Source organism: Centruroides vittatus, unplaced genomic scaffold (assembly GCF_030686945.1).
Source record: "Centruroides vittatus isolate TY-2023 unplaced genomic scaffold, ASM3068694v2 contig_880, whole genome shotgun sequence".
NCBI classification, from domain to species: domain Eukaryota; kingdom Metazoa; phylum Arthropoda; class Arachnida; order Scorpiones; family Buthidae; genus Centruroides; species Centruroides vittatus.
This window is the reverse complement of record NW_027122572.1, coordinates 2,768,540-2,787,971: the sequence shown is the minus strand read 5'-3', so window position 1 is coordinate 2,787,971 and position 19,432 is coordinate 2,768,540. Positions and strand designations below refer to the sequence as shown.

At 33.6% G+C, this 19,432-nt stretch overlaps 2 long non-coding RNA genes across 2 annotated transcripts; one reads left to right on the top strand and one right to left on the bottom strand.

Moving 5' to 3' along the window:
• Positions 1–5,121: 5,121 nt before the first annotated feature.
• LOC136983280 (uncharacterized) lies at positions 5,122–7,088 on the bottom strand. The gene is made up of 3 exons (XR_010882009.1): positions 6,920–7,088; positions 6,781–6,846; positions 5,122–5,171 (listed from the first exon to the last, which is right to left on the bottom strand). It is a non-coding gene; the product is annotated as an uncharacterized lncRNA (long non-coding RNA).
• Positions 7,089–12,935: 5,847 nt separating this feature from the next.
• LOC136983282 (uncharacterized) lies at positions 12,936–14,910 on the top strand. Its single transcript, XR_010882011.1, has 3 exons — positions 12,936–13,113; positions 13,187–13,252; positions 14,863–14,910. It is a non-coding gene; the product is annotated as an uncharacterized lncRNA (long non-coding RNA).
• The last annotated feature ends 4,522 nt before the right edge of the window (positions 14,911–19,432 follow it).

Genomic DNA, 19,432 nt, shown 5'->3' with positions numbered 1-19,432 from the left:
AATTGTGAATGAACTTAAAACCGAATCCTTCAGTGTAATAGATGAATAAATGGTCATACTATCATTTACGAATAATGATGACAGAATTCTTGATAGAGCTATATTCTGTAGTTTGTGTGATAAAATATCAATATATTTTATAGACAGTATCTTTTAATTGTAAATAAATTAAAAGAAAAATTTTATTTTATAAAGTAGAACCCTGATTATATAAACAAGGTAACATGGACCAATGGTACTTTAGATCAGTGTTTCTCAAACTTTTTGGTCCTCGACCCCCTTTTGCACATATAAATTTTAATGGACACCCGAAGAATGAGTATGTGTATAAAAACATCCCGGAAGGAGGTGGTTAATTTAAATTCAGGAGGAGTTAATTTCTTTTGTTTAATTAATCTATTCCATGTTGAAATTTCGCTCCGTTGTGTGTCGCTTTGCGTTGAATTTTTGTCAATGTTAAGACTAACGAAATTTTTTAAAAAATTATTTCTTTATTATTCACAAACAAAATGAGGTTAATGTTACCTTAGGATCCAAAATGGCGGCCAGGGAAATTTTTCCCTACGTTGGAGAGTGAGACGGGGAAAAAATTTTCCCCTCCATTCAAGATGGCCGCGGTTCCGGCCGCCATCTTGAATTTCTCTGCAGATTCCGCGGATTTTTTCACTGAAATAAACAATAAAAAACAACAAAAAGATGAGTTTTTTTACTCACTTTTCGATTGTTCGATATTCTGAGTATGATCTCCTGTTTGGGGGTCGACGAAATTTTTCTAATCGTTGACAGTTCTATGTTCGACTACTACTCCTTCTATGTCGTCAATATGCATATATCCTTTCCATTCTTCCGTTATTATCGTACTGCCGGAATTCACGTATTTATAAACGATCCAATTCACAGTGTTTTCTGATCTGTCGTTCACCTGACATATGAAGCAATTCTTATCTTCATCGCAATGAATGCAAACGGACTCGGTCGGCTGTATGCCTAATTTTACAGCAAAATTCGATTCGTTATCGATACGGAGAGGCAAACCTAGCTCCGAAAAGTCGTCTTCCATCAACTTGTAGAAATCACGGGAAGTACATCTCGACCAAAATTCGTCGTTGCAACTCAAATCGGCAAAACTAGTCATTATCGAACAATTGGCAATAAACTAAACGAGGGGAGTTAAGGATAGAGAAAAAACACGCTTTTTCCTTAGTTTCTGATTACTTGGTTCTCTAACATTTAGGATTAAATTGTTATAAAAGAAATAACGGGTACTTACTAATACTGGAGGAAATAATAATAATAAATATTCAACGATAGCAATTTGTGTGCGAATGAAATATCGTTACGAAAAAAAACACAGCAATTAATCCAATACGCAATTCGTCGCAACACAGCAGTAAACGATTCCAACTGGAAACTATTCGATTTGCATAAAATTGCTCAGAAATGACCAGAAATCACGTCACAGATCATGCATTTGCATATTCATTCGTAACACACCTAAGAATTTCCTGCCGATTTTACTCTTGCACGACATCACGAAAAGGCTCCCTCTACCGTCGCAAATTTACACACTACCGTCTCCGTTTCGAGGTTACAGTGACTCGGCAACGTCGAACGCAGGGTAGAAACCGAACGGGGAAAAATTCCCCACGTTGTTGACGTCGCGACTCTAGAGAAAAATTTTTTCCCCGTCGCAGTCTCCGAAGTAGGGAAAAATTTCCCTGGCCGCCATTTTGGATCCTAAGGTAACATTAACCCAAAATGAATATATTGAAAAATATAAAAACAAAAAGCATTATATTTCGGAAGTTAATCTAGTCTCAAAACCTTCCGATTCAGCACAACACAGTCCTCAGAAAAACAAGCGAAACTTATCATTCACGATGGGAAAAAAGTCTCGTTCAAATACTGGCGCGTCCTTAAGTACCCTCTCATGGTCATGCCAGTGCTGCCAGCTAAAAACGCATATCAACTAAAATAATATCGGAGTAGCCTAAGAGATAGCCAAATATTGCAGCGCCATAGCACTAGCGGAAATTCAAATTTGCCGACTAAAACGCTTTCGGTTGATCGGCTTTCGGATAAACGACGCTCTACTGTATTTCTAACTGGACTTGCCTACAGACGCAACGCTGCTAGCGCACACCGTTCCAAATGACAACGCTGTTCTATCGTTGTTTAGGAAGAGAGTGGAACTCGGGGAATTCCCCAATAGCGCACAAATTTATGAATGTTATATTTAGGCTCGTATTTAAATATTTATATTGTTTTTATTATTTATATGTGCAATTTATTTAAGTAAAAATTATTTTATATATTTTTTATTTCTATTATTTCTAAACATAAATCCAAAATTTATAAAATATTTGAAAAAAAATTGATCTGGCATCAATTTTTCAGTTACCCCCCCAAATATTTTTCACAATCCCCACTTTGAGAATCACTACTTTAGATAACCGAAAACACGGGTAATCGCACAGCCAATAGACGTTTCGGACAGAGATTCACGGAAGTGATTTCTTGCCAAGCGAAAATCACCAACTGACTTTATATACAAAAATCAGAGTTCTCGATTATCGGGAGGGGGGATTTTTTCGTTCCCAAACTCCTATAGTAATTCTGAATATTTCCTTCTAAAGTTACTTGCTTTCTTAGGTAGGGTGCAAAATTTCAGGTTTTTTATAAAGAGGTTGCCGAAATATAACCAATCGAAAAGTGCAAAAATCGTCCAAAAAGCCGCATTTTCTTCTTTTCTTCATCCAGAACTTACACGCTTCTAGATAAAAACCGTTTCGGTCTGTAAAGCTCAAATTGTGAACTTGTTTGATTGTTTAGTTAAGTAACGGCAACGCAACAATTGGGCGCTCTGCATACTGAAATACCTTCCGGGAGGTGTTTTTAAGTGTAAATGGACCCTATTCAGGTTTAAAAGCCTTTTATTGATATGATAAATATATACAGTATGGTATTTAAAGAAAAAACGATGAGTAGACGTAATGTACAAAGCGCGCAACAAGGGCACATAGCCAGCTATTGATACAATGAGGCAGAGTCACATAAAGAAGTGACTGGGTAAACGCGAGTAGGACCCTGATCGAGTTAAAACAAGGGTCAAGATGAGAGATCTCATGGACCAAGCCAGAGATGTACAAGAGTGAAGACGCGCTCCATGGGCACAAGATGCCAGCTGAGAAAACGCGTTTTTACAAGGATATAGACCCGATAGGTGATAACAAAAATCACGTATACAAGGGCACAAAATGCCAGCTGAAAAGGCGCGTTAATACAAGGGTATTGGACCCGAGACATAGTAATAGTAATCGCGTTTTACAAGGGCGCATAGCCTGTAGAAAGTGACAAAGTAAAGGAGACACAATTACAAGGGCTCTGGATGCCAGCTGTGGAGAATTACAGAGAGAGACCGGTTACAAGGGCACATAGCCTGACATATGAAACAATTTAGTTTCTAGCAGAGTTGTGGAGCGGTGGGACTTGTCGGTTGTTGTTTCCTCTTTCAAGGTGACGGATGTAGACATTACACACGTAGAGAAAACCCGTTGAAACTTCCAGGTCGCTAGGTCAAAGTCACAGGGTTCCCCACGTATCTATTTTATTTTTATCCTTTAATTTTATACTTACAACGATAAAATTGCATGAAAACGAACGACTTTCAGTCAAAATGTCATCTAGAACAGGGGTGGCCAACTTTTGTGCACATAAGATCTACTTTTTATCGTAAAAATGTGTGGCGATCGACTTGTTGTCATAGGCATAGTCTAAGTGGGGTGGGGAAAGTGTGAAATACATACTATGTTTATACACTGTTTCAGTACGAAGTGCACTCATTGCTTATGAGTCGAGTCATAACTGCATGCATACAGTTGCGTTCGGTTACAAATATAATACATTAAGTCAAGACATCGCTAGCGATCGACCAAAATTGGCTAGGCGATCGACCGGTCGATCGTGATCGACTTGTTGGCCACCCCTGATCTAGAATAAAAAACGCTGAAATTTATGTATACTAAAATTTTTTATAACAACTTTACTAACAAGGTATGAAAAGCGTTCGGTCGGCAGTCGTCGCGTCGCCTACGCTGAAGTACTGTACAATACGTCATCAAAACACAGTCATTAATTAATTAAGAAACCATTTCATATTCAAACAAACTTATTTGATATTGCTCCAAGTAAAATTATTATTTCAAGTAAAAAATTATGACAATGTGGATGGCAGTCAAAGTTTTTTTTTAATTACTTTTTCTTTGGTAAAGATAAGTTTAGCGTTTTCAAGTTTTACCCACAAGATTTACCTGTATTAATGTTTTTTCCACTTCGCTTCGAAACACCAAACTTATGTTTACTAAAGGAAAACTCTTAAGAAAAAAATTGACTGACATCCAAGTATTTATAATTTCTTACTTAGCACAAGTTTTTCCTTCTCACATGTGTTTGTTTGGTTTAAAAGTTATAAACATAAAAGATTCACGTGTAGCACTTTTAAGCCTCTTTGTAATGTCTTCAACATTCTTTAATGAATTACACTATAAGAGTAGTAGCACTTGCAAATTTTATTCGGATAATCAGGGTTCCACTGTAATATTAATTATACTAATGTTGTTCAATAACATACATTTTATAAAGTTTCTGTAGAAGAAATCTTTTGACTTATTACATATGAGCAGATATTTATTGAAAATATTTTATTACATATTACTTATGTCAATTATGTAAAGCAGTTATAATCAAAATGTTAAAACACAATTTAATATTTTGTATACATTTCATTGTTTATCAAACTATTTCTGAAATTTTTTCTAAAATTTCTACAAGAGCTTTCGTTTGCTCAATTGCAGCTTTTAACGTATCTACAGCCAAAGAAGCTTTACCCGTCGGCCGTCCACTGTAAGGAGTGATTACAGGTTCAATACCAGCTTTGCTGAAGAGAACTACGAAGCATAAACAGTTTATATTAAACTCTTAAATAAAATATTAAATCACTTTAAAAAATTATTTCGGTTAAGTTATGTCTACTTAAGATAACAAGTAATAGTTCTTACTTTCATTAGGTTGCATTATATATCTCATATCCGTACCTATATTACGTAGAAAGGTAGGGAGGTACCTATTTCTCTTAGTTCTCGTGTTGAATGTCTCTCTCTTATATCTAGAATCTACGAGTGAGTAAATTGACAAAAATTAAATAATGTGTAAATCAAAAACATAATAAATAAATAAAAACGGTTACTGCAGGGGGGCTCAAAAGTCAGTTAATCATCATATATTTGTGATTTGCAATAACTGCATGTTTTTATCGCGAATTCACTTGTTTCAGTCGGTTTCAACAGTTCTTAAAATGTGCATCAATTAACGGGTATTTTTCCATCCGGTATAGGTTAAACAATCTATCATTAACTCAAAAGAATTTACTAATATTAAGATAGAAATATCTAAACAAACAAGGAATGTAGAAGTTTTTTCCTTCTTTTGATATATCAAAACTAAAGAGCAAAATACGTTTGCTTATACATATCAAAGCATACGCATTTCCTTTACTCCTTAATTTAAAACCAATGATCTCTGGCTGAAGATTTCGGATTCGCGCCTGACCGACGGACTGGCCACGTCACATTTTATGGGTAATACCTAAGTAGGGGTCAATTTCTCGTAGAATATTGTCCCGAAAAGCATCTACTTTTGGTAGATAGCCCAAGTGCTGCTTTTCGTTATCCCATCATCTTCAAGCATTTTCTAGGAATTTAAAGATTCACTTTTGCTAAATGTTGGAATTTGAAAATTCGTTTTTCTAAATCATATAATTAAGTACAATTGTTCAAAGTTCCTTTTGATTATCAATGGATCTTTTGAAATTATACTTTGTTACTGCACTCGTCTGCACCTACTCATTGTGGTTCCTTTATACAACTCGATATGTAACGCACACCGAAAAGTTTAAATAATCATTATCTTAAACTGCTGCTCATTGGCATCAGTTATGTTATAGTGCATCAGTCTACAGAGTGTACAGTACTAAAACGAATATTTTGTAAGTAATTAAAGTTTGAAAGTAATTCCTGGCATCACAGCTTGGTAGTTTATGATTTTTAAAAACTGTATGTTTCTTACTGTTATGTAATAATGCTTTTTTGAAAAGTGATCCAAATTATCAATATATATATAAAAAATTCATTATTATTACTTTCTGATGAAATCAATGGGCATAAGTTTAACGTCTATTCTCTGCTTTTCTTCTTTAAATGAAATCGACTTAATGCACTCGTTTTGCATCTTTGAATTTATAATGTTATAAATGCACATTCCTGCTGAACAATATTACAGCTTTGGTAATTTGAATTTAGTATTCAATGCGTTCGGCCGAATGGCGGTGGCGATAAAAAATTCAGCCTTCAGTCACTGGATAAACTGGATCGAATCCAGGTGCTAATAACTTCCAGAAATTATTTATTCTCCACCGTCTGTCTCGAATATGTCGAAACCTGTTTCTGAACATCGATCGTTCTCATAGTGGGCCAGGCGAATCCATAAGAATTATAGAAAATCACCTTGTTAGTACCCGTGAGAGATACTGGCCGGAAATAAGAAGCAAATTCAATAAAATATGATTATCTGTCTCTAGACAAATTTCGACAATGAACGACTAAATGTATCGTAGAATAGCTCACATAATACACACATTTATAGCTAAATCAAACCGACTTATATTATTAACTACTGATTAATTTACGTGTTTTCTATTAATACTTAAATAATTCTTAGACCTACCATTCTTAATGTCGTTGAAAGTAGATGAGACTGAGTTTAATCCTTCTTCAGTAGCATTCGCTGAATCTACAAATAAACGTTTTAATTATTAAGACAATTAAATTGAGTAATGAACAATCATTTATTCACATTCACTTACCAGAAACGTCTTGAACATTTTCTGAAAAATGTAGAAGATATTTTGGTTCAGTAAGCTTATTCACAATCGAAAATTGAGTTTCCGATTGTTGAAGTTTGCGAGATTCGTCGCTTTTTCCAGAATAAATCATCGCCTGCACGATGATAACTAGTAGAGTTGTGCGTGAAATCATCATGCATCAATGGACGTTACTGAATTGTGGCTTGTATTCTAGTTTAGACGCATTTATATATTGTAGAGTATTACTGACATTGATATATATTTAAATATAAATATTTTAAAATTACATGTTCATAATAATAATTGCGTATCAAATAAAAAATATTCGTGCATCTACATGATAATATTATACAAATGATATATCGGTGAAATTATGGATACTGCTTTAATGTTTGATTTATTCAAAGTTCCATAGTTTCATAAACTTTATAAAAATAAAAAAATAATTTTAGAAATAACACGGTCGATTTTATTCAATTATAACTTTGAAGTTCATAAAAAATTTATTAAATGTTCCCGGAATTTTCATAAATACGAAAACTTATTCATCATATTACCGCGCGGTAAGATGATAACTAAACGTTGTGACGAATTGTTGTTTTGAGTTAAAGTTAAGTGGCGGTCTCAGTTCAACCTAGAACTCGGTTCAATTGCACAGAACAATATTATCAAGGATAATATTGTTCTGTGCAACATTTTCCATCACATTAACTGATTTCACCAGGCCCAAATTAGCGATAACTGTAGTTACGTTATAACCTATAATGTTGGTGCCTCGCGTTAATTAATTAATTAAATATGAATATATAGTGTATACATTCAAACTAAATTCATCTATTTTTATAATGATTATGTGTAATTTTACAAATATCCCCAATTAAAATATTATATAGGTTTGCAAAATAACGATTTGATTTATTACCTTATCTGCCTTGTTATATATAAGAGAGAAACTTTGCCAGGAATTTGAAGATTGCTTACTAAAGCATAGTAAATTTTTATATATATATATTTTTTTTTTGGTACTGTTTATAAAGCTTTCAGATGAATTAGGGATTCTGAGCACGTGTTCAAAATTCTTAATTCATCTGAAAGCTTTATAAACAGTACAAAAAAAATATAAAAATTTACTATGTTTGTTTTCAATTTTATTATGTTATTATTTATAGGCTATTATAATTATACGCAGATAAGATTACGTGATAATTCTAACACAGGTTGCTTTCCGACAGACTTCCTACATTCATCGTATAACATCATACCATAAGTTTTTTTTTTTTTTTTAACCAATAATGTTAATAGGTAAGAGGAACAATGAATCAAAAGGAATAGCAGTTTCTTCGAAGAAGCGTAACCTCAATGTGAGAGTCAGGTGTGGTATATACGATAGTAAATATTTAAAATAGATTCTAATTGAAATAACTCAGACTGGATTATTGTCGAATTGGTAACTTGTGATATATTTTTTCAAAATAATAATTTAATTAATAATATACATAAAATTTCTAAAAATGGAAACAGATATCAGTTATGTAAACTTTTCTTCTTTATGTCTTTGATTAGTAATTTGACTCGTCTTTTCTTGTAATCCGTATTGATCAGAGACTAAGATACTTAACGAACGCTTTTCTTACTATTATTCGGCAAATCATTTCGAATTGACGTAAATTGTTTCAATGTCTCATCACGCTACAAAAGTTTTTAAAATATATGTATATAAATATTTCTTAACGTTATAAAAAGTTTCACATGAAAACGATAAGAACAAACTTTATAATACATTAATTTGCTATCCTATCTCCTGTCTACAAGACGTTTTATAATCAACAATTACGTCGTACCATATGTCATCGATCTTCATTTCTTTATTTAAATTAATGTTATTTTTGCAATAGATTATCACAAAATGTTCTTTGGATCTTCTCAAATATAATATTTTTATTTGTACAGAGTTTTTTATTATTTCTGTCAATAATACATTTAGTTTCTTCACAATGTAGTGCCCAAGACAATTGATATTTTAATCTTACTTCTATTGGTCTTTTGATTTCTCCTACATAATATACTTTTTCTCTACAAGTATTGTACAATTGAACCTGAAAACTACTTTTGAAATATTCAAACTATTTATTTTTTTGGACTGTGACATTTTAATTAAGCCGAATCGTTTTTTGTATTTTGCGGCTAATACGCTCCTACATCTACTAAAGCAATAGAAATAGTATCGGAAAGGCAAATGATACGTACTTCAGATATTACGGATGAAGAGAAAAAGAATCTGAAATATTGTATAAAAAATAATTTTGCTAAGATGACAAACCGTGAAAATCAGATAAATAAATAATTTAAGACAAGAAAGGGATAAACTATCATAAAAAATATAATTTAATAAAACATTACTTAAAAAAATAATCTAGCTATTATAAAGCAGACGTTGCAATGGAAAGAGGATAAAAATTCGAAATTACATCAAGCAAAAAATTTAAAGAATTGCAAGAAAACCGAAAGGAGGAAATTAAAGAAATCGACGTATAAAAACATTCAAAAATAATAAAAAAATGGTCTATAGAATTTCAAATTTTGCAGAATATAAACAACGTATTTAAAAATAAGATTGAAAACGCATAAATCTGAAGAGAAGTGCCATCCACTTTTGAATTTTAGAAACTCAGATTTATGTAACTTCTAATGATTCATTAAACGAAAATTATGTGATTACAAAAAATTTAGAATTCTGTGTAAAAAAACTGATAAATTAATAAGAAGAATAGCATTAAATTTAAATCTACGTATAGAATTTTAAATTAAGATATAGTCTCGATGCAGTTTTCAATAAAATGGAGTAAAATAGGAAATATGTTAAGAAACATAAGCTTGGTTCATAAATTTAATAAAATATCGTTTTCGTAATAATTATTTTAAAATGGGTAATAAATTTTAGGCAATCAAATAATATTAGCATGGTGACAGTAATAGGCCCGAAACTTGCAAAATTATGTATGGTAGACTTATTTGTTTGATAAAAAAAAACTAGCGCCAGTATAAATTTTTAATGGGTATCTAAATAAATTATTAAATAACGATATACATTCCTCAAAACTGAAATTACAACATCACATAAGAATGAACGTAGCCACATACACATTGCAAGACCGGTAGAGGTGACAGAGATATGCAAATAATTAAAAGAACAAACAAAGAAATACAACAGACACCTGCTTATTGAGTAATAAATTTGGCTCCACGGGCCGCTATTTGGCTAGGCATACTATCAACGAGGCGATTAATGATTGCCTGAGGTATCTCTTGCCAAGCTGCGTCCACTGAGAGGCGCACGTCATCTATGATATGTGCCCGGTGGTTCCCGGTGCCCCTGACGTCAGACGAGTTTCCACAGGTGTTTGATGGAAGAGATCCGGCGAGGCTGCTATCCAAGGAAAGATGTGAATTTTGTTCAGGCTAGTGAGAGTTCACATGTGTCGCACGGTTGAGCATTATGTTGCTGGAACAACGTGTCGGGTACAGCCTGCACCAGTGGCCGAACCACAGGCCTCACAATTCGTGATTTACGAGCCCGCTGTAGAGTACCGGAAATGTGTACCAGGGCTGTCCGCTGATCGAACATGCTGGTTTCCCAAACCACGATACACTTGGCAAAAAAAGCCGAGATATGGCTGCTGTGGATGGGTCGAGCCCATCGACAGCATCCATTTCTCCACAGACAGAAGCGAGATTCATCCATAAATAATACCTGATGTCATTCAGTGGTCCAGTTACCATGATGACGACACCACGACAGGCATACAGCCCTACGAAGAGCGGTTCATGGCATCCCTGTTGTTGGTCGCCCTACTTCGTGCAACCTGTTGCAAATTGTTTGGGCGGACACAAAGTACCCGCTGAGATGTCAGGCGTCTTTGGATGTTACGTGCCGTGGTGAACGGGTCCTGACAGACCGTTTGGCGAATCTGCCAGTCTATGCACTCTGTCGTCGCCAGTGCGATCCACTCTTTCTTCCAGCGTGTTCGCAGATGTTCTTGCGTCAATCGCATTTACGACCCGTTCCGACTGTTGGTCTTTTAGCCTGAAACTGGGTACCACATTACCAGATGCGCACGCAAGCGAAATCATATGGTTATCTCTGTCATCTCTACCAGTCATTCAATTTGAACGTAGCTACATGTCTGTCAGAAATTTTGTCGACCCCGACATTTTGAGAGAGAGAGAGAGAATTTTAAAGTTAAAATTATACTCCAAGTATAATTTTAAAGAAAGCAAAGGATGGTGTGAGACCGCGGATTTTAGCGGGAAAATCTGTGTAAATGAAAGAAAACTTTCACTTTTTTTCACAAATTAGTGTAAACAATCCCCGAGAGAAACAATTCCTCGCAGAGAAACAGAGCAAAGATCTCCGCACTATCAACAGTCAGGTGGGAAAGTTGACACTTGGCTGTCAAGAATTCGCAAGTCATCCGACAGCTTCCCACACTAAATCTATAAAAGCTCGCGCAACCGGAACTTTGCACGCTCACATAGGAAGTTGTTTCTATATTTCTGTCTATCATTCTCCATGTCTAAGACCGGAATCCCGTCGAGAAGACCTTCAGCGACTCTTCCATATCTTCGGCGACCGCCACACTTTGAGATATCGTCCAATCTCACACACACAGAGCTATTTTGTTAGAACCTTTGTAAACTCTCTCTCTCCCGCAACAGCAATAGGCTTAACGCATAGCCGTCTTAGTTAGAATCTATTTACTTGCATATAACCGCATTTAATCACAGTCTATCGTAGAATAGTTTGTAATCGCCTTATATGTTATTCTAGGTATTCAATAAGTGTTTTATTTGTTAACCTGTCTCCTGTCAATCCAAGACGCCTGCTGACTTACCGACGCACCTCCCCACTCACTCTTTTTTTGCCCTCCTAGCCATCCGAAACGACAACGAGATCGTGTTTTACCAACCCGTGCAGTGTAAGTGGTCAGCGAGGATAAACCCCTGAGCCTCTGCTTATCTCACAATAACATCAATTTTCCTAATACAGAAATCGTCTTGCAAAATTCAGAAATTTTCGACAAAAGGCATAGAAATTATTAAGCTTCAAAGAGGATAAACAAATTTGTGTCACAAACACAAACACACTATCATCCATACATACAGAAAAACCCCTTGAACCTTTTTCGAATTTCTCGGCGTTTCAAGACACTCTGAGTCCAAAAATATAAAAATTTTCAGGAAACCATTTTTTCACCTATCGCTACACTTTCCCTCCTACATACAAAAAGCAGGAAAGGTAGTAAATCAAGTTATTTTGTAATGTTCTTTTTTTATTTTACTTGGGTATATTTTTAAAATTACACATTACAATTATGAAAATAAACGAATTTGGTTTGAATGTGTAGACTATATATTCATATTTAATTAATTGATTGATTATCCCAAGGCACAGTACGTTATAGGCTGTAACGTAACTACGGTTATAGCTATTTTAAGCCTCATGAAATCGATTAATGTGATGGAAAACGTTGTACAGGATTATATTATCCTTGACAACTTAGGTTGAACTGAGACCGCCACTTAACTTTAACTCAAAACAACAATTCGCCACGTCGTTTAGCTATAATCTTTCCCGCGGCAATACGATGGATAAGTTTTCATATTTATGAAAATTCCAAAAACATCTAATAAATTTTTTATGAACTTCAAAGTTATAATTGAATAAAATCAACCGTGTTATTTCTAAAATTATTTTTTTATTTTTATAAAGTTTATGAAACTATGGAACTTTGAATAAATCAAACATTAAAGCAGTATCCATAATTTCACCGATATATCATTTGTATAATATTATCATGTAGATGCACGAATATTTTTTATTTGATACGCAATTATTATTATGAACATGTAATTTTAAAATATTTATATTTAAATATATATCAATGTCAGTAATACTCTACAATATATAAATGCGTCTAAACTAGAATACAAGCCACAATTCAGTAACGTCCATTGATGCATGATGATTTCACGCGCAACTCTACTAGTTATCATCGTGCAGGCGATGATTTATTCTGGAAAAAGCGACGAATCTCGCAAACTTCAACAATCGGAAACTCAATTCTCGATTGTGAATAAGCTTACTGAACCAAAATATCTTCTACATTTTTCAGAAAATGTTCAAGACGTTTCTGGTAAGTGAATGTGAATAAATGATTGTTCATTACTCAATTTAATTGTCTTAATAATTAAAACGTTTATTTGTAGATTCAGCGAATGCTACTGAAGAAGGATTAAACTCAGTCTCATCTACTTTCAACGACATTAAGAATGGTAGGTCTAAGAATTATTTAAGTATTAATAGAAAACACGTAAATTAATCAGTAGTTAATAATATAAGTCGGTTTGATTTAGCTATAAATGTGTGTATTATGTGAGCTATTCTACGATACATTTAGTCGTTCATTGTCGAAATTTGTCTAGAGACAGATAATCATATCTTATTGAATTTGCTTCTTATTTCCGGCCAGTATCTCTCACGGGTACTAACAAGGTGATTTTCTATAATTCTTATGGATTCGCCTGGCCCACTATGAGAACGATCGATGTTCAGAAACAGGTTTCGACATATTCGAGACAGACGGTGGAGAATAAATAATTTCTGGAAGTTATTAGCACCTGGATTCGATCCAGTTTATCCAGTGACTGAAGGCTGAATTTTTTATCGCCACCGCCATTCGGCCGAACGCATTGAATACTAAATTCAAATTACCAAAGCTGTAATATTGTTCAGCAGGAATGTGCATTTATAACATTATAAATTCAAAGATGCAAAACGAGTGCATTAAGTCGATTTCATTTAAAGAAGAAAAGCAGAGAATAGACGTTAAACTTATGCCCATTGATTTCATCAGAAAGTAATAATAATGAATTTTTTATATATATATTGATAATTTGGATCACTTTTCAAAAAAGCATTATTACATAACAGTAAGAAACATACAGTTTTTAAAAATCATAAACTACCAAGCTGTGATGCCAGGAATTACTTTCAAACTTTAATTACTTACAAAATATTCGTTTTAGTACTGTACACTCTGTAGACTGATGCACTATAACATAACTGATGCCAATGAGCAGCAGTTTAAGATAATGATTATTTAAACTTTTCGAGTGTGCGTTACATATCGAGTTGTATAAAGGAACCACAATGAGTAGGTGCAGACGAGTGCAGTAACAAAGTATAATTTCAAAAGATCCATTGATAATCAAAAGGAACTTTGAACAATTGTACTTAATTATATGATTTAGAAAAACGAATTTTCAAATTCCAACATTTAGCAAAAGTGAATCTTTAAATTCCTAGAAAATGCTTGAAGATGATGGGATAACGAAAAGCAGCACTTGGGCTATCTACCAAAAGTAGATGCTTTTCGGGACAATATTCTACGAGAAATTGACCCCTACTTAGGTATTACCCATAAAATGTGACGTGGCCAGTCCGTCGGTCAGGCGCGAATCCGAAATCTTCAGCCAGAGATCATTGGTTTTAAATTAAGGAGTAAAGGAAATGCGTATGCTTTGATATGTATAAGCAAACGTATTTTGCTCTTTAGTTTTGATATATCAAAAGAAGGAAAAAACTTCTACATTCCTTGTTTGTTTAGATATTTCTATCTTAATATTAGTAAATTCTTTTGAGTTAATGATAGATTGTTTAACCTATACCGGATGGAAAAATACCCGTTAATTGATGCACATTTTAAGAACTGTTGAAACCGACTGAAACAAGTGAATTCGCGATAAAAACATGAAGTTATTGCAAATCACAAATATATGATGATTAACTGACTTTTGAGCCTGTCTGCAGTAACCGTTTTTATTTATTTATTATGTTTTTGATTTACACATTATTTAATTTTTGTCAATTTACTCACTCGTAGATTCTAGATATAAGAGAGAGACATTCAACACGAGAACTAAGAGAAATAGGTACCTCCCTACCTTTCTACGTAATATAGGTACGGATATGAGACATATAATACCACCTAATGAAAGTAAGAACTATTACTTGTTATCCTAAGTAGACATAACTTAACCGAAATAATTTTTTAAAGTGATTTAATATTTTATTTAAGAGTTTAATATAAACTGTTTATGCTTCGTAGTTCTCTTCAGCAAAGCTGGTATTGAACCTGTAATCACTCCTTACAGTGGACGGTTGACGGGTAAAGCTTCTTTGGCTGTAGATATGTTAAAAGCTGCAATTGAGCAAACCAAAGCTCTTGTAGAAATTTTAGAAAAAATTTCAGAAATAGTTTGATAAATGTATACAAAATGTTAAATTGTTTTAACATCTTGATTATAACTGCTTTACATAATTGACATAAGTAATATGTAATAAAATATTTTCAATAAATATCTGCTCATATGTAATAAGTCAAAAGATTTCCTCTACAGAAAATATATAAAATGTATGTTATTGAACAACATTAGTATAATTAATATTACAGTGGAACCCTGATTATCCGAATAAAATTTGCAAGTGCTACTACTCTTATAGTGTAATTCATTAAAGAATGTTGAAGACATTAAAAAGAGGCTTAAAAGTGCTACACGTGAATCTTTTATGTTTATAACTTTTAAACCAAACAAACACATGTGAGAAGGAAAAACTTGTGCTAAGTAAGAAATTATAAATACTTGGATGTCAGTCAATTTTTTTCTTAAGAGTTTTCCTTTAGTAAACATAAGTTTGGTGTTTCGAAGCGAAGTGGAAAAAACATTAATACAGGTAAATCTTGTGGGTAAAACTTCAAAACGCCAAGCTTATTTTTATCAAAGAAAAAGTAATAAAAAGAAAAGACTTTGACTGCCATCCACATTGTCATAATTCTTTTCTTGGAACAATATCAGATAATTTTGTTTGAATATGAAATGGTTTTTTGGTTAATGACTGTGTTGTGATGACGTATCTTAAAGTTCGGTCGATGCTAGGCGACGCGACGATTGCTGATTGAACGTTATCGATACGCCTTTAGTAAAGTCGCTATAAAAAGTTATAATATACATAAATTTAATGTTTTATAATATATATAAATTTAAGCTTATTTTGCATGACATTTTGCATGAAAATCGTTCGTTTCCATGCAATTTTATCGTTGTAAGTATGATTGAACAACAAAAGAAAATTGATCTGTGGAAACCTCGTGATTTTTGATCGACCTGGAAGTGTCGCCAGCAGTTTACTGATGACGACTTTTAAGTTTAAAATCGCCCGTGGCCAAGCGGTTTCGTTCCCTATATACTGGGAACTCGGTCGTGGGTTCGTGCCTCTCCAGGATGGGCTGGCCACGTGTAGTTTTCCGTGTTTTCTCCTCGTCTGTATCGCCTGAATAAGAGCCAGTTACCGTTAAAACGATCTCCCAAAAGGCATGAAAAACAACTAGAGAAACCATTACGTATTTTTAATGAAAAAGGAAAAAGATATGGAGTGACTATCAATAGCGAAAAAACTATGACAATGATATTTGGTGATAACAACATGACAAGAAACATGCTAGTAGATGGGAAAGAAATTGAAAATGTAGTAGAGCTATACACATTTAGAAAGCAAACTAACCTATAATTTGGATTGCAAAAAAAAACAGCAATTAGAATAGTCAACGCAGAAGCAAATTTGAAAGCACTAGACAAAATCTGGAAAAGTAAAGCAATTACTTTGTTGACAAAATTACAAGTATTGAACACTTGCATCTTCTTCTGCATGCCTGTGAGACAAGGGTAATAACAAAAGACATGGAAAAAAAATATTAGCATTTGAAAGACACTGTTACAGAAAGATCTTACAAATAGGATGGATGCAGAAGTTCACAAAAGGAGAACTTTATAATAAGATATATATGAAAAAGAATCTCTTACAAAAATTATTCATCGAAAACTTCAACTGTTTGACACATCAAAAGAATGAATAAAAACAGAAAAATTAAGACTAGTCTATGTACTTATGGATAGATCTAACAAAGAGGCAGACCATAGAAAATCGGCAATGGATAGAGAAATGGAAGAAAATAGTGGAAAAGGCATAAGACACCAACGGGCATACAGCTCAGAATTAATGGTGATAATGAGGATGACCTATTTGATTCATGCATATGTCTTTCCTATTTAAAAGATGTTATACTTGATTTTTTGTTTAAAGATTTTTGTTATAACTTTCTTTTGCACGCCGATATTGTGTAAATTTTATAACTTTTTCGTTCGATGATTAAATATATTATATATACTTTAGGTTCCCCTCGTAAAAGCAAGAAGCTGTATCAATAAAGATGATATTATTGTTATTATTATTAATGTTACACAATGTCTAAACATAGCAGGCCTATACAACAATAGGTCTAAAATATTTATGAACCACATCCATCTCACTTCCCCTCTTTTAGTAAGTTAAACATATTAAACTTTTATATAAACTTTTCTTCTTTTAATCTTGGATACGAGTGATATAGTAAGCCTTTCCCAAAATTGATTAGCGACTGTAACGGACACTTCGTACATGTGCTTATTCGAGTGGCCAGTGGCGCGAAGCTATTGTTCATGAGATTATGACTAAACGCCCCTAAGGAAGAAGACCCCTAGCTCCGACAACGGAAGTCGTTGCGAGAGTAATCCTGCGCGGTACGAGAGAAACCGCAAGTTCAAACACTTTGTTACTTGGTCATATGTTGCTAGGACGTCGGCGAGTGCGAAGCAAGAAGAATGAACGTATACCCCATAATAGATTTGAACCTTGGGGTACGGACTCTCGAGTGTCGACCACCCTGAACTTGTGGCCGGCTAAGATTTCCGTTAGCCGGAACAGAGACCAAGATGCTTAATCAACTTTTTTTTTTATTAATAGGGCTTAAGGAAATAACAAAATGAAAAGACGTCGAACTGATAAAATAACCAACCAAGATCAGCGTATTTTAAAGAACATTAAGATAGGTATAATAAGCTCTGTTTTGGATACATGTCAGTATTGGTGTTATATTAATATTGAACAATAAAAAAAATAATGTTGTAAACCTGCTGAATAGGGGCCTTCAGGTCCGAAATACACAAAAAGAGTATACAGGTGAAACTAAAGATATATTGTTTTGACTTTTGAGTAAGATTTCCTCTCTTTTCTAATCAGAAACTACGCCAGTATAATAAGTCCTATTTATAAACATGGTCCAAGTAGACAATATATAGTCAAAAATGTAAAACAGAATAAAGGTTAAAAAATTAACTCCTTTTTTACTTTTATTCAGCAATGCATTTCGAGGTGACAAATTGTTTTAACCCTTCTTCGGGCTATAAAACTTTTTAAAAAATTTATATATGTTTCTTAAAATAATAAAAACTTTCACAAGAAAACGATAAAAACAAACTATATAATACATTAATTTGCTTTTCTGCCTCGTGTCTACAATACTTTTTATAGTCAACTATGACCTCGTGTTATCGATCTCCATTTTTTTATTTAAATCAATTGTTTTTGCAATGAATTATCACGAAACGTTCCTTGAATCTTCTCAAATATAAATTTTTTTATGCAGAATTTTTATAATATTTCTATCAATAATACATTTATTTTCTTCACAATATATTGCCCAAAGAGACAGTTGATATTTTAATCTTATGGCCGTTTCATGCACTTTTTATCTTATTTTTAATGGTTCTACTGTACAGTTTAGCCTGAAAACTACTACTCTAATATTTAAATAATTAATTTTTACTGGATTGACGCATTTTAAATTAATCCTGTTTTAATTTTCGCGGCCTATACTATATCAAATTTATTAAAATACTTTTTGTATTTTTCAAATAAGCCATGTATATCAGGGAAAGTTATGTTTATTTTTATTAGATTTAAATTTTACTTTATATATATTTTCATTATATTTTACTTTTCAAAAGTGAAACTGAAACGCCACGAAGGAATGCGCAGGTCTTCTCACGGAAATACAAATGTTTTTCGACAAAAATCTGCGCGGGACGAGTTCAAACATCATCGCGTGACATGTGCAATCGGCACTTCCGACGCGTTTACAAATTTCATTGATGATTTACAAAGGTCTTTCATCTATGGTCACAGCTGCTGAGGTGGCTGGTTGTTGAAACAGTTCAAAGTTCTTCGATGTAGCTTCAGTGGTCGGTGTTTGTAGACTGCGGTGTGGGTCGTTGAATCGACGTCGGTCTCACCTTCCGGATGTCTAGTTACAGGATTTCGATGCCTAAAGTTCACTTGTTCACAAAAAGTTCGACGATGTCTTTCTCTCGATGTGTGAGAGGTAAATGTGATACAAAAAGTCAAAAGCTAAATACTCTCTCTTACAAACTTTGGGGTTAAATAAAATCGCTTACATGCGCTAATGTACAAAGGCTTGCGCTGACGTTCAAGGGCCTTTTCTAAAGGATAAGAAGGGTTAAGTCTAGGTGGTTTTTCTAATTCAGCATCGCATTTGCTAATTCGCCTCTAGCTTGCAT